This window comes from Nuphar pumila, chromosome 6, assembly GCF_984573655.1.
Source record: "Nuphar pumila chromosome 6, dmNupPumi1.hap1.1, whole genome shotgun sequence".
In the NCBI taxonomy this organism is placed as follows: domain Eukaryota; kingdom Viridiplantae; phylum Streptophyta; class Magnoliopsida; order Nymphaeales; family Nymphaeaceae; genus Nuphar; species Nuphar pumila.
In genome coordinates, this window is record NC_143254.1 from 59,627,809 (window position 1) to 59,640,705 (window position 12,897).

Genomic DNA, 12,897 nt, shown 5'->3' on the forward strand with positions numbered 1-12,897 from the left:
TATTCTTGATTATTTAATTAGTTAATTCATAATTAGTTAGAATAGATCTAAGTTTGTTAAAGTATTCATTAGCCACTTTAGTTCTTGCATTCATAATTTTTTTATATATAGCATTAGTTAAGTTGGATTCTTTTGTACGGTTAGCATATTTTGGCCCTTTGTGTTAGTTAATGTTACATGTTAATTCTTGTTTCATAATTAAGTACTGATTTGCGTAGTGTGTTATTAGTTCACTGTAGTTCATGTTACTTAATTCCTGGGTTTTTTTTTTCATCATATTTCCAGTTGATTTTCTTGTAGATTTCTCATTTCTGCAGCGTGTTTTGTATTTTTGGTTTGTAGGAAAGCGTTTGGATGTGCGAGAGAAGTGCTCTCAAGCCTCTGAAGACCCTCAGTCCCTCAGGAAGGGTCCCTCAGAAAAGCCAAAGTTCAAAGAAAACATACATTACCTCAAGAAGGGATAGAAAGCCTCAAGCACTGAAGACTTGCTTTTCTTTCTAGATTAGGATTTTATTTCATTTAATTCAATTCATTTGGGGTTGTAATAAGTCACTTTAATTATTTGTTTAAGCCCTCTGCGTAGGATAGTACTCTTGAGATATTCATTTATTTATTTAATTCTTTTTCTTTATTTTGGCAATAAAGAGTAGTGTAGTTGTGTGTTTGAATAAGAGTATTTCCTGTTCCCTGAGTTTGACCCGGACTCCACCACTCGTGCGAGCCGGTTTTTATATTTTTTGTGTCTGGCTTTCATTGGATTTTCATTAAAACTATTGTTTTAAAAAGCAGTTTTCAAAATTCACACCAAATTTTGGTGCCGTTGCCGAGGAACGGCGAAATACTAGTATTCACTTTATTGCCTTGTGTTTGTTCTCGTATTTATAGGTTGTTAGTTTAATGCAGTTCTTTAATTAGGATTGTTTAGTTTGCTTTTTGCATTTAGCCCTAGAACCACGTGTGTGCATACCGTAGAGACAAGCTTACTTTTTTGCACAGCTCACCCATTAGGATCCCCTTAGAAGTGACTGTGTACGATTGGTACCGTGCACATAGATTTCATTTTCGTAAATTCTCTAATGAGTGCAACTGCGTGGTGCTTGTTTATTTCTTATTTTCAGTAATTGTTTTTGTTACTCGCTTTGTGGTTTGTGTGGTTTGGTCGCTAGCGTGTTAGTGAGGTAGAAAAACCCAATTTAGGATGGTTGCTGCACCTGTCTACCCTTTGGTGCATGCACGGGCGATGTTCGCTTGAACCTGAGCTTGCCGAATTGGTTGAGGATCCCAAATCTTTCTTTAGGAGAGCCCATCAATCCAGCCCCTTGGCTGAAGATCAGCAGTTGATCCGTCCTCTTAGGGAGTACTTCATGCCCAACACATACACTCCTGCCTCCTGCATCACAAGACCTGATGTGGGAGCGAATCATTTTGAAATCAAGGCCAGTGTCATCCAGATGTTACCCTCCTTTTATGGCCTTAGCAACGAAGACCCATACCGTCATCTCGACGAATTTCTCGAGATCTGCTCTATGGTGCAGATCAACAATTTTGGAGATGACGCGTTAAGGTTGACGTTATTCCTCTTCTCCCTTAAGGATAAAGCTAAGCATTGGTTGAAGGCCCTCGATACAGTTCAAATTACCACTTGGGAACATATGCAAAGGGAGTTTTTAAAGAAATACTTCTCAATTGGTAAGACGAACCAGTATCGAAAAGTCATCACTAGCTTTTCACAGATCGAGGGAGAAATGTTTCATGAAACGTGGGAGAGGATGAAAGATCTTCTCCGCAAGTGTCCCCACCACCAGGTGCTCCACTGGCAACTGGTGCAATATTTTTATGATGGTCTCACTGAGAAGAACCGTCAAATGGTTGACGCTGCCTGTGGGGGCACTTTTATGCTCAAAAGTGAAGATGAAGCATGGGCCCTTTTTGAGACCTTGAGCGAGAACTCCATGCACCATGCTTCTGCTTCACAATCTGAAAGGGCCACACCTGTGCAAGATGGCGCGAAGAAGGCTGGTATATTCGAGATAGGGATGCACCTTGAGTTGCAAAACAAGGTCGACCAACTGTCCCAAAAATTGGATCAGTTGTTGTCGGGTCCCTCTCCAGTCCTACAGGTGTGTGCATTGTGTGCTAGCCCTGCACACCATGTTGTTGATTGCCCCGTTGCGCCACAGTACCCTGAGTTTGTCCAGGAGCAAGCTCAGATGGCGCAGAGTTTCGCTAGGCCCACACCCAATCCATATTCCAGTACATATAACCCGGGCTGGCAGAACCATCCCAATTTTTCATGGAGAAATCCACAAGCCCAACCTCCCAACCCGTCCCAAAGCCAACCCAGGCAAGGCGGTTATGCACTTGGATTTCAGAGCACTAGCTACCCTTCAGCTCAGCCTACTTATAATCAACCCCAGTCTCAGGAGCCTTCATCCAGCCAGTCCTTTGAGGACAAGATGTTGCAAGCCTTCTCGGATATCAAGGCAAATCTGAGCTCCCATACACATTCTATTGCGAAGCTTGAGACGCAAATGGGACAACTCGTCGAGGCCCTTAGCAGGCGGAGTGAGGGGGCTTTACCTAGCCAACCGGTGGTGAACCCTAGGGGTAAGGAGTCGAAGCATGGCCTGCACATGACAGATGCCCATCAAGAGCAGGCTCAAGCTGTAATCACCCTTAGGAATGAGAAGCAATACCAGGCGAGGGAAGCTACAGAAGAAAGAGAGAGAACAAGTGAGAAGCAGTCTGTCCCTACCGTCCCACTTCAGGAAAGCGAGAGGGCTCTACCAATTGTGAACACCCCAAATTTTTCAAAATGTGGTAAATATTCTCTTTTTGCCCCTGACCCCACTTTCTGGGTAATTGAGTCAGTTTTAAATCTAAATTCCATTTTATTTCTCAAATTTTGCTGAAATTAAATTCATTTTATATATTCGACTCAATTTCGGACCCGGATCCATTGTCAAAATCAAATCTGAGCTTCATTATCCAATTTTAAATAAAATTCTCAAAATTTCCAAAAAATAACTTCTAGAAAAGCTCAAACAGTTCGTCTGGTATCCGTTTGGATCCATTGCGTTGTATTTCTCGATTCGAGTTTCAAAACTCGAACATTTTCTCAAAACCTGGGTCAAAACCCATTCTTCGGAAGAATTTTCCCCAAAATGACCTGAATTTCTCGGAAAAACACTTTTGTAAATATTTCTCAGAAAAATACAAAAAAATTAGTATTTTAATCTTTTTTTTCTCGTAAAGTCTTAGACTTTTATTCCAAAAATACAAAAAAATGAAAAATAAAACAAAAACCAAAAAAAAAAAATACTTTTTATGAAAATCTTTTGAAAGGAGCCCCCTTTTCGCAAAATTGTTTTTAGGGTCTTTTCTGAAGACCTTCCGTAAAGGAGGGCGCCTCCCCCCCCCCCCATCCGTGGCTTCTCCCTCTTTCACCAAAACCCTCCTCTTCAGCCACCTTTGATCGCCATGGCCATTGGCCTCCTCCGTTCATCTTCAACGGCCTCGCAGGTCTTCTTCCTCTCCCCGCCAGCCCCCATGTGCGACAGCAAGCTCCACCCTCCGATCACTGCCCTCTCACTCGGACCATCGATCTGCAACAGAAGCCCTCCTTCACAAAGCTTCCACCGAACGCCCCCATGTGCAATCTTCCTCCAAAACCCTCGCGCGCCTCACCCTTCTGGAGCCTTCGCTTGCTTTCCTATAAGAACACACACAGGAGAGGAAGAAAGGGATCAGATTTTTCTCGAGCAACATCCATCATCCGCCTTCATCCCCCTTTTTTTGAGGATTTTTCTTCCTACAAGGCATTGCAGAACGATTCTTTCCAAGGCACCTCCTCGGCGAGAAATCAGTAAGCGCCTCCTCCCCTAAATATCTCTCTATAGTGCTATTTTTTTCTTTCTTTCTTTTTTTTTTCATCACCTTGCTTCTTCTTTTTTCCTTTTTCCTCTGATTTTCCTCTACTAACGCACCACAGAGTGCCTCGGTTTGTTTGTAGCAACACCGACCTCTCTCATGCAAAATCAATGGGGTCACAGCGTTCCGACATATAAAATCCTTGTTTACATTACGATTGTTGTTCTGATTTTGATTTTTGTTTATCAAGGCCTTCATATTTTCACCTATCTAATTTCTGTTCGGTTTTGAAGTCTCTATCCCTGTTTCCTTTGGCATTGGAGCATAGTGACTCCTAGTAGTCGGTAGGGTAATCATTTGACTACCAACCCAACGATTCTCAAGGGATCAAATGCATGGAAACGTTCCCTTCCCAAAAATGGTTTTCAAACTTTTGTTTATCTTATTTCAGATTTCTGACTTCTCATTGGCAATTTCTTTGATGTTCATTACTTTTTTTTTTCTTTCCTGCAATCTGTCTGTAAACACCCCAAATTTTCCAAAATCTTTTAAATATTCCCTTATTTCCCCTAAATTCATTTTTTTTGAGCAAATGAGTCATTTTTAAATCTAAATTCCAGTTCATTTCTCAAGCTTTACTGAAATTAAATTCGTTTTATATGTTTAAATTGATTTCGGATCTGGATCCATTGTCTAGATCCAAATCTGAGTCTCATGGTCCAAATTTTAAATTAAAATTATGGAAAATACCAAAAAAAGTTTTTTAATAGCTCAGAGAGTCCATCCAACATCCGTTTGGATCCATCACATTGTATTTCTCGATTCGAGTATCAAAACTCGAACATTTTCTCAAAACCTGGGTCCAAACCCATTCTTCTGAAGAAATTTCCCCGAAATGGTCTGAAATTCTCAGAAAAATACTTTTGTAAATATTTCTCAGAAAAATACAAAAAAATTAGTGTTTAATCTTTGCTTTTTGCATAAAAACTTAGATTTTTGTTCCAAAAGTACAAAAAAATGGAAAATCCTGAAAAATCGGAAAAACTACGAGGAAAATAAGTAGTTTTTAAAGGCTTTGCTAAAAACCTCATTTTGAAGACCCCTTTTATGAAAAATTCTTTTTCAGAGCCCCCGTTACGAATATTTTCTAAAGTTTTTCTTTCGCAAAAGGTCGGGTGGCCGATTCTCATCGCCTGTCTTCTCTCCAAACCCTCCCTCTTCTTCCCCCTTCAGAAGGATCCTTCCACCGAACCCTCCAGAGGCTTCACCCAAGTCGCCCATCACCAACCAAACCTCCCATCTCCCGATCTCCGTCCATCTGCAACAAACCCCCAACCGCATCCTCCTTCTTCCTCCTTAAAAGGGGACTCACGAAACCCTAAAGGGCACCGCTTCTCACCCCCGCATCTTTCTTCCTACATCTGATCCGTTTCCACCCTACCATGGCACCTCTCTCTCTCTGATTTATCGTTCCTCTACCTTGCCACCCAATCTCCTTCTTCTCCTTCAGTTTCTATCTTCCCTCCTTTGGAAACTCTGCGAGAATCAGGTAAGAACCCTTCCCCCCATTGATGCACCCTTGGTGGCGTTGATGTTGCTTGTGCAATACCAACCCATCCCGGTGCGAAATCGACGGAACGATCTTGTTCCTACATCCTAAATTTCTTGCTTACCTTGTTATTTTAGTTTTGTTTTGATCTCAGTATTAATCGATTGTGAACTTTCGTTTATTTTTCTCTAAATTTCAGTCCCTATTCCTGTTTCTTTCTTATTTTAATCTGATTACGATTCCTATTTTGTTATAATTTCTGTTTGTCTTGATTCTCGTCTTTCTTCTTTTTTTTTTTGTTTTACTTTGTTTTGGATTTCTGCTTCTCGCTTGCTTTGGTTTCTCTTATTATCGTCATCTCTTCCATAAACCAAGATGGCTTGGTCGATTCTACCTGCGTTCCTGGCATGGGGTCTGAGCGAATGAGTTTTTGTTTTATATTAATGGCAACAAGAGTGTCTCGTTTCATCTTGCATGTGCTCTTACCATTTGTATATAATTTTGTGTCATAACCACCAATCCTGTATCTATGGTAACATACTGGCCGCATCCGACTCTCTCTGAACGTTGCAAGGCTCTGCAAGAAGTCATACGGAACCTTGGTGGTTTTCACGGTGAAAACAACACTCAATATGCAGTTTGTTGCATAATCTGCAGCAAAATCCGATGTGCCTCACTGAGAAACCAGTTGCTTTGGTTTACCCTGATTCCTTTTATATCCTCAAGGCATCATCATCATAACCTCTTATATTTGTTGCATCGTCCCTTTCTCCCCCAAAGATGATAAACGTGGATAAGCAAAAGCGTCATTCTGTGGGAATCAATGTTCTCGATGGAAAAAGCTTGAAGTTTTTTTGTCAAAATCTCAAAGCACATGATCATAGTTGGTGATTTCAAAATTCAGAAGGTCTTAAAGAAGATGGAACTCTTTCATTCGTTATGAAATTCTTAAATGCCTGATCGTGATCAGAGATTGCCCAGAAATGCATGACTCAAAAGACAATAGTTTCAGTGGGGATATTGCAAGATATGAAGGTGCCTTTATGCCCCAGACATTTATGCTTACTTACAAGAAGCTGAGTTGAAACAGCAGCCATCAAATAATTTCATGAATATGGTTCAATGGGATATTTCTCCAAGCAATGCGTGCAATTCTTATAGACTGGCTTGTTGAGGTCTGTGAAGAATATAGGCTTGTTCCAGACACACTTTATCTCACAGTCTACTACATTGATAAGTTCCTCTCTGACAATCCTGTTGAAAGGAAGACGCTACAGCTAGTTGACATTACATGTATGTTTATTGCATCAAAATATGAAAATATTTGTGCACCTCGTGTGGAGGACTTCTGCTTGATTACAGATAATACATACAATAAGTAACAAATTTTTTTAAGGTTGATGTTTTGAAGCATTTGTGCTTTGAGTTGGCCACACCAACTACAAAGACCTTTCTCAAGAGGTTTCTATGAGCAACACAAGCTTCATACAAGATGGATCGTATATTTGCGTTGGAGTTCCTGGCAAATTATCTAGCAGAACTTACATTACTTGACTATGGATTCCTGGAGTTCCTTCCTTCTCTTGTCGCTGCATCTGCCTTATTCCTTGCCAAATGGACACTCGATCAATTATCACATCCTTGGAATTCAACCCTTGAGCACTACAGGAATCATAAGGTATTGGATCTAAAAGCTGCAGTATTTAAAATTCATCGTTTGTAGGTGGATGTCAAGGCTACGGTTTCAAAGCCACCTCAGATGCCATCACCTTCACACAGTTCTAAATTTTGTCTGTCCAAATTGCGAATCTTGGTGACTGGTGGAGCTGGATTTATTGACTCCCACCTAGTAGACAAATCGACAGAAAATGAAAAAAAAAAAAGGAGATTTGTAGAGGTATCAACAACTTTTCAGTTGTGCACTCAGATTTTGAAGGTGGGAAATGGATTTCCCACTCTGAAGTTTTATCCATGACGAGGAACTAGCCAAGAGTAAAGCGCTTTGTGGGGCTCTCAGGGATACAGTTGTTCGTTTGCCAAAATTCCTAGTTGATGGGCTATTCAAATACGTTGCTGGGATTCATCAGCCATTAGCTTGTTCCAGCAGTATGTGGCGATTGCTTCGTCAAAAGAATCTTCAAACTCATCACCACCACCATGTCCATCATAATGCCCTGGTTGTTCCAAATTCAGGGATGACCTGCTGAAAGTGAAGATCAAACTCTGATTCGCTTCCCCGGAACAAGGGATATTGCAGATGCTGGACTCCAAAATTCAGGATGCTCATAGAAGGAATTTTCAATGCCAAAGCTGAGAGAGAATCTGAACTAAAAAGCATCTCACAGAGATTAATCATCCGCTTCTGTGAATATCATCCCAAGCTACAACAGTTCGTCTCCGTAATTGCAGAGCCAAATGCTTGGTCAAGTTCAGCAGCTGCAAGTAAATATTTTGAAAAGCCAACCTATAGGCCCACCATCCTTGGTATCTCATGTTTAAAGGGGATTCCAAGCCTTTCTGGTCCTAAAGAACACGTTGCTGCAGGTCAAGGTACATTTTTTTTAACAAAAACTATATGAGACTGTCATCATGTTGTTATCTGCTACTAGTAATTCTTTAGTAGCATTGGATGAACTTGGACGAGGAACATCAACTTTAGATGGTCGGGCGATTGCGTAAGTACAAATTCTGATTTCCTTTACCTGTCTCTGCTTACCGATTTTGTGTTGATTTAGTTCTCCAAAGTTTGCTGCAGATCAATTATTATTTGCATTTTCTTATTGATATTTTGCATATTCTCTACTCACGCTATCTTCATTCCACCTTATATATCCCCACTTCAACCATTATACATGATTCACATACTCACCTTAGCAACAGTACCCAGTGTATATGTCACCACAGCGTCACCCCTTCACTTATACAACTTGTAATATCTCAGCACTTGCTTTTGCATAGTGCTTCACTTCACCTTCCTACTAATTTCCTTCAAGTGCACACCACTCACTACACTTCACCTTACACAACACATTTCCATTTCCTTTCTTTCTGTTAAAATTTTCTGTGTAACTTATCTACTACATCCACTTAGCATCACCACCTTACCCTATACACATCCTCTAAAGGTATGTCCATTGAATTCATCACATTACCATCAGATTTAACCTTATCAACTTGCAGCTGAATTTCTTTTCTCACTTGCCATTTGAGAAGTATTTGCAGAATGATGCTATGATCGGCCCTCCAATTCAAGTCTTTGGATGTGGAAGATGGAGTTCGTGAGCTATGAGAAGGAACAGTGTAGGCAGACCCTTCATTGGAACAACTGTTGCTGATGAAGCATTGCTGATATACCATCCGTGTTTGATTTGAGACCCTTAAAATCTACAGTTTCGTGCTGAGGGAATCAGTTCCATGTTGTCTAAGTTGTAACCTGCATATGGTTGGTCCTGAATGTTGGCAAAGGATGGGTATCCACTTCTTGGATGGTCAGACACCTTAGCGTATCCTGTTTTACCCTTGCCACTTATCGTATCACAATATATCTACGATCAATTAATGCAGCCACAACAGGTGAGTGCATGCTCTTTCGTTAGATAAACCAGAATTTCCAATCAGCTGGTTCTTGGTAGGTAAAAACTTTTCATGTTCTGTCAATTGATCAAAAATTCTAGTTGATTTAGATATGTTTTTATGATTAAGATAATTAGATATGCTTACGTGCGTAATTTTCCAAATTCATTGTCCAGATAAATTGTGGAACTCATCCATGGCTTTGCAAAAGGATATCGGTTATGGCATTCTTTAGGAATAAGGAGTGATTTCTAAGTGGTTGCATATTTGGACAAATAGAATTCAATCTATTTGATGCATGGACTTTAGGACTTTATGCCTTTACACATAAATTATCATTTTTTTTGTTGCTCATAAGTAGTGTCTATTTGTTTGTGTTGGCATCATTTGAACTCATAACATGTGATAAAGGCACAGGTGTGAAGGTCACCCATATCTTAGTCACTTTCTGATCTTATTTTGCTAAGATAGAGAGGATATGATTGTCCACCAATAGTTTCTCAAGTCACAGTATTCTTTCTTTTCTATGGTGGTTCATCAAGAAACACTATAGACACCATATTTCACAGTGGTTCACAATGAACCACCGTGGTCTCCTTTTTATTTATTATAGTAGTTCGTCAGGAACTACTACAACAGTTATCTTTTGCAATGGTTCACAAAGAGCCCCTGTAATCCCTCTTTACTATAGCAGTTCATTAAGAACTACCACAGTAGTTTTCTTTCACAGTGATTCACAATGAACCACTGTATCCCTTCTTTTCTATGGTGGATCATCAGGAATTACCATATTTCAGGTTGATTCATCTTAGATCATCTTGACTCTTGACTTCACCCATTGTATATGCCTTTCTCATTCAGTATGAGCATAGCATCTTGCATTAGGATCGGTATAATCACATGCAATTTTGCTTTCAAAGAAGTATTTTCTTCTATCATCATGCTAACTCATTTCTTTGCAGGGAAGTCATGGAAAATTCTTGTTGCTTTCTTAGACTAGAGATGTTATTATTTCAAATTTCAATCTCAAGGATTGTAACAACTTAGATATTAAAGATTTACATTTTGGCTTAGATAGAATGAATGAGCATTGTAAATATCATGAATCACTTGTTCTCATATTTTCTCCTTTGTTTTTCTAAAATCTCACAAATGGTGAAACACGAATGGCACGTGCACCATTTCGTAAGAGGTAAATTAATCCTAAGTTGATGATTTACATCAACGGCCATAGTCGGGATGTAAACAAGACTTAGGACTTTTATCTTTTACGAAATAACACTGGATCCACACTGGATCCGTTTTCAAAATTCATCATATTTTCCTTAAATATTTTTTTTTCTCTCTTTTTTTTTCTTTTATCAGAATTTAACTTAAAATTAACTAAACATATATACCAATGGCCATAGTCAGGGTATATTGAGAGTTAATTTCATTTTAAATTCTATAAAAGCACCAAATGTGTTTCATTCTTCACTTGAATCTAAATATAGATTATTATATAATACATCCAATGACCATAGTCAAGGATGTATTATATCTTCAATCTTATTTTAAATTCATTTAAAGAATAAAATAGCTTTTCAAAATCCAATTTCAAAGATTTAAATTCATTCATCATTTAGATAGAATTGCATCATATTTTCGGAATTTCCTCTTCAAAAACTCCAAGTAATGTAAATATTTTCATCAAATCTATCTTCAATCCTTATCAAATCCAATTCATTCTTTCAATTTTCAAAATTCTATTTCATTTTTAAAACTCAAAGTTCAATCTAACTTTGAGATTTCAAATTCATTTTATATTCAAATTTCAAATCGGATTTCAAAGTTCAATTTGACTTTGAAATTCCAAATTCACTTATATTCAAAACTCCAAAATCAAATCCAAAGTTACCATTTAACTTTGAGATTCTATTCATCTTCTAAAATCTAAATTCAAAACTTCAAAATTCAAAGTCTAAGTTTACTTTGAAATTCATTTTGTATATTCAAGATCCAAATTCTAAACTTCATTTTTTAAAACTGGAAGTTCTTGATTCATCTTCTGAAACTCCAAATCCATCTTAGGATCCAGAATCAAACTCCACAATTGGATCTCAGGCTTCAGATCCAAACTCCATGTTAGGATCCAAAATCCAATTCTACATTTGGATCTCAAATTTCAGATCCAAAACCTATCTTAGGATCCAGAGTCCAACTCTACATTGGATCTCAGATTTCAAATCCAAATCCATCTTAGGATCCTGAATCCAATTCCACATCGGATCTTAAACTTCAGATCCAAAACCCATCTTAGGATCAAGAACCCAATTCTACATTTGGATCTCAGACTTCAGATCCACTCCATTTTAGGATCCAGAACCCAAGTCCATCTTAGATTCCAAATCTCGGATCCCATTCTGTTTAGGATCCGGAATCCAATTCCAATTTTAGATTTCAATTCCATTTTCGGATCCAATTCGAATCTCTTAAATCAATTTCTATTCTTAAATACCATTTGAGTTTCTCAATCCATTCCAATTTCAAACTTCAAAATCTAAATTCAATTCCAGCTCAAGTATTCATTTCCTTTCCTAAAATCAAATCCAAAATTCAAAGTGGATTTTGACTTTGAAACTTCATTTCCTTTCATTTCAAAGCTTCAAGTCATTCTTTCTCGTTTATTCTTCCAAATCCTGATTTACTTCAAAAACTTAGAACTTCTCTGATCTATCTCAAGCTCTAAGTTAAATTCAATCATTTCTTCTTTCCTTTACCAAGTTCATCTCAGAATACTTGGAAATTTTCAAAACACCTTTCAAAAGGAGCATACATTCTTGCATTGCACAAGCATGATTCTTTTGTGCATTTAGAGTTAGAATAAATTTCTTAGATTATATTTAGGCAAAGCAAAAGGCATAGATTCGATCCTTGGTTCGATTACCCCTGGTAAAGGCGCCAGGAACGGTCGAACCTCGTACCGACGAGCAAATCCCGTCTCTCCATTTTCCCGCAATATTTTCAAAAACGGAGGCGAGTAATTTTCTAAATATTTTTCAAATCAAGGTCAAGTGAAAACCCGCAAAAGAGTTCCTCTTCTCTCTCTCTTTCTTTCTTTTTCTCTTCTCTTCTCTCTTTCTTTTCTTTCTTTTGTTCTTCTCCCTTCAAAAAGGAGGAAAATGGAGGTCAGAAAAGGGAAAGAGAAGGAAGAGAAAGAAACAACGAAAGAGGAAAAATTTTGCGATGATCACAGTTTTGGCGACCGAGATGGGACCCGTCTTTGTCCGATCGAATCTATGCCTTTGCTTTGCTCTAATATTCTCTAAGTCTTTATTCTTCAATGTCAGCTTTACTTCCATGCAAACCTTAGGAGCCTAGGCTCTGTCCTAAAACTGACATCTCTTGCATATAGGATCTAAGTATGGTTTGGTAAGACCATATTGAGGAGATTATTCCATGTTCACATTAGATTTAGATCTTAAATACAACTCTCCTCAATTTTAGGGATTGAATGCAAAACAATGTATGCAAGTGTATGCTTCTTCTCATTTAAATCTATCTCTTTAGGACTTGCATTAGAGCCTTCTGATTTTATTGCATGATCATATTTTGAAAACATCCCTACCTATATTGACCCGGTCTTCACGTTGCTGGGCTGTCTCACTGAACCATAGTTCGGGAGAGAGCCTCACAACTGGACCACTTATTTGGGTTCGCGCCCCCCTACCACGTACCTAAGGGCCATAGTCCAAGGTATATCGGTAGGTGCTCAAGGATGTTGGGAAGCCATTACCTTAGAACCGAAGAAATATCTTATATGCCACGTATTTCGAGCTTCGGCTTGAGTATATCGGCATACCTTGATTGAAATCAGATGATCTAAATCTTAGAGTTAGGATTAAGGTCCTATCAGTCATTTTAAA

General features: G+C 38.6%; 1 non-coding gene and 1 pseudogene across 1 annotated transcript; one reads left to right on the forward strand and one right to left on the reverse strand.

Moving 5' to 3' along the window:
• Positions 1–1,699: 1,699 nt before the first annotated feature.
• LOC149834885 (small nucleolar RNA R71) lies at positions 1,700–1,805 on the reverse strand. Its single transcript, XR_016432884.1, has one exon. It is a non-coding gene; the product is annotated as a small nucleolar RNA R71 (small nucleolar RNA).
• A 4,756-nt stretch (positions 1,806–6,561) lies between these two features.
• LOC149834886 (cyclin-A2-4-like) lies at positions 6,562–7,142 on the forward strand (annotated as a pseudogene).
• The last annotated feature ends 5,755 nt before the right edge of the window (positions 7,143–12,897 follow it).